Source organism: Pyrus communis, chromosome 2 (genome assembly GCF_041283825.1).
Source record: "Pyrus communis isolate YQ-2024b chromosome 2, ASM4128382v1, whole genome shotgun sequence".
Classification (NCBI taxonomy): domain Eukaryota; kingdom Viridiplantae; phylum Streptophyta; class Magnoliopsida; order Rosales; family Rosaceae; genus Pyrus; species Pyrus communis.
Window position 1 is genome coordinate 9909389 of NC_142566.1, and position 3433 is coordinate 9912821.

The 3433-nt window shown below is 36.5% G+C and overlaps 1 non-coding gene across 1 annotated transcript; it reads left to right on the forward strand.

Annotated features, from left to right (window-relative positions):
- Nucleotides 1–541: 541 nt before the first annotated feature.
- Nucleotides 542–652, forward strand: LOC148698553 (small nucleolar RNA R71). Its single transcript, XR_015960257.1, has one exon. It is a non-coding gene; the product is annotated as a small nucleolar RNA R71 (small nucleolar RNA).
- Nucleotides 653–3433: the final 2781 nt, after the last annotated feature.

The following is a 3433-nucleotide window of genomic DNA, read 5'->3' on the forward strand; positions in this document are numbered from 1 at the left end:
TTTTAGGATTTAACTTTCCTACTTCAAGTCTTCAATTTCGTCCATCCTTTTGGCTCCAAGCATATGATATCCATTCCAATCTCTAATTTGCTCCAAAAGGCTCCAAAAGGCATCCTTTTGCATACTTTGCCCTTAGAACCTGAAAACACACAAAAGAAGCATAAAGAACTAAAATAATTAAAGAAACATAACGTAAATGTACGAGAACAAGCCATTTAAGTCGCATAAATATGCTCCTATCAGTATGTTGCAAATGGCACACACTTCATTTGCTTTTGGCACCATGTTGAGCACGGATTCAAGCTTCCTTTCTAGGTTAGCTACCTGCAACAAAAGCTCATGATTAGAACTTGTTTCATAGACTCCAACTTTCTTACCCCTTAAATCTTTGTGTTGAGCATTAGACCCCAACATCTCATAAATGTTATATGACTCTTGAGCATTCTTTTTCTTCAATGCTCCACCTGCTGCATTATCAACAGTTGATTGACAAGTTTGGGTTAGTCCATCATAGAAAATTTGCATTTGTAAGTGAAAAGGTAACCCATGGTGTGGACATTGTATCAAGAGGCATTTAAAACGCTCCCAACACTCATTGAAAGGTTCTCCATCATCTTGTTTGAAGTTGAATATTTGTCCCCTTAATGTGGCTGTCTTTTGAGTGGAAAAGAACTTCTCCAAGAACTTCTTAGCCACGGCATCCCATGTAGTGAGGGAACCTGGTGTTAGAGTCATCAACCAACTCTTGGCCTTATCTTTCAAGGTGTAAGGAAACACTCTCATCCTCAAATTTGCTTCACTTACTCCCTGCAAAGGTAAACCACTCACAACATTGTAAAACTCTTTAATATGAGCTAAAGGGTCTTCATTAGGTAAGCCATAAAATGAAGGAAACATATGGAAATGTGAAGATTTGAGATCATAGTTTCTAGCTTCTGTGGGCAGCAAGATGCATGAAGGTGAATTTGGTATGATTGGTTGAGCAAAGTCCTCCAAAGCTCGAAGTTCATCTTCGTTGCCCGCCATCTCCTCTTCTCCTTCCCAATTAAATTGCTCAGATTCTTTACTTGTTGAACTAGGTGAATTCCCTTCCTCTTCTTCACGGATAATGGATGAACTTGATGGCACAAAGTTGTCCAAAGTGTGGCCCTTCAACCGTTCAATTCTTTGGCCTAACTCAACAAGTTTATTTGACATATACTACCTGAAACAAAGTAACACAAGTTTGAATGAAAATCAAGAATCTACCTACAATGAAAAGAACAAAGTTTAACTAGCAAACAACAATGAAATGAACAAATTTTACATAGCAAACAAGCAATTACAAGGGACTGAAATCAGTCCCCGGCAACGGCGCCATTTTGATTGTTGTTTTCCTTCTTCATGCTAGAATATGTTTAGTATAATGGCACAAGTAAGGGTGTCGAATCCACAGGGACTAATTGGACCTATATAATCACTTGTTTTGCAAGAACTCTTTACTAGAGAAATAAAACTAATCAATGTAGGCAGATTTGTTGTTGTAACTTGAAAGCATAAGGAAATGAAGTAAACACAAAATGAATGAATCAACAGCTAATAAAATGAGATAGTACCAATGGAGATGAAGCTAGGGATTGATGCGAGAATTACTTGACACTCAAATTAAACCCTCGTTTGACAATTGTAGTAGAATGGATAAGTGAGGGATCGTTCTAGACCGGGGATTAGGAGGGCTTGCTAAAACCTTCTAAATTGACTTAAAAACATAAAAACTAAATTAAAATACTCTTAACAAGACTACTATGACTCAGAAAGGCTTTGAAAAACTCAAATTGTCTAAAACAATCAAATTGACTCAAAAAGAAGCTAGAACTTGATTTAGACGAATTTGCAATTGTTTATGACTCCACAAGCTTAAAGATACAAAAATAAAACAAATACGAATGATTAAGACTTAACAAAATAGGGGGGGAATTGTGGTTGGACGATATTAAAAAAAAGACAGAATATAATTAAAGGCAAAATGTAAATATGAATGTGATAAAAAAAATATGGATGATGGAATAGCCAAGGGGTTCTTCTCCACACATGTTACACTTGCAAACAAAATTGATTCTCAGTTGGTCTTTCGATAAGTTGTGAAACTCAATGCTCCAAGTTGATTAGATCCGCTTAGATTAACTTTCAGATTTCCCTAAATTCGTTGGATTGAATGGAATACGCATTACAACCAAATTATTCTTAATCAAAGTCCCTAACTATGGAATACGCATGATAGAGACATTTAACCAAGATCATTAAGTTCAACGGAAATCATAAACATCGACGAGGCATTCGTTACTATGGAATACGCATGAAACTTATGCCAAGAATTCGTTTAACGCGATTGTTTATAAGCAACCTCTACTACTTGTGAATATAAGTTCATAACGATTAGGTGAAATTCACTTATATTCTAGCGTCATATTTATGCATGAAAATTAAGCTTGCAATCTCAATGAACATACATAAATAAGTTATCAATCAAACAGTTAAACGAATTGAATCCACAACTTATGAAATTCCAACCAAACGTAATCAATTCAAAATGCAAATATAAACATAGTTTCAAATCACCCCCTAGCTAAAGGGGGTTTAGTTCCTCATAACTTTGAAATCAAAGAAACACCTAAACATTCCAACAACTCAAACGTGAATTGTATGAACGTTTAGGCACTCTTCTCTTCCCTTCTCATACGTACAAAACAAAGAGAATTAAATTTAAACTTTGAAATCAAAGAAACACCTAAACATTCCAACAACTCAAACTTGAATTGTATGAACGTTTAAGCACTCTTTTCTTCCTCGTTGTTGTAGCACAAAGTCTAAGGTGAGCTTAAGGGCTTTAGGTGTATGTGGAATGGAGTAGGGAGTGGTTGGAGATGGAAGAATGAAGAGAAAATATGCAGAAAATGAAGTGGGACTCACGGCAATGGAATGGTATTTGTGTTGTGTGAAGTGTTGTGAATGGAAATATGAGATATGAATTGAATGGGCAGTGAATGAATGAATGCTAGGGTATTTATAGGGGTGGTGGAGGGAACATATGGCTGTTTGTTTAAGCATTTGTGTGGAGGAATGATGGAAAAACAGCTAGGACACATGTGAAAACTGGAATTGCACAAGGGGAGCAAAGGGAACCCACGACATAGATGGATTTGCATGTGTTTGGGAAGCTTTCTTGCTCATTTTCTGGATGCAATGATGAAGAGTTTAATAATTAATGCATGTAGGTGGTTGAAATGATGAAGAATGAGTGGTGGATGTGTGAATGATTGAATGTGCATGTGGGTGAATGTGAAGGGAATGCATGTGAGGATGCTGGAAATGCAATGGAACTCACGGCACAAAGGTTCTTTGGTGATGAATGTGGTTGATTTAATGGAGGAACAAGTGCATGTGTTGAATTAGT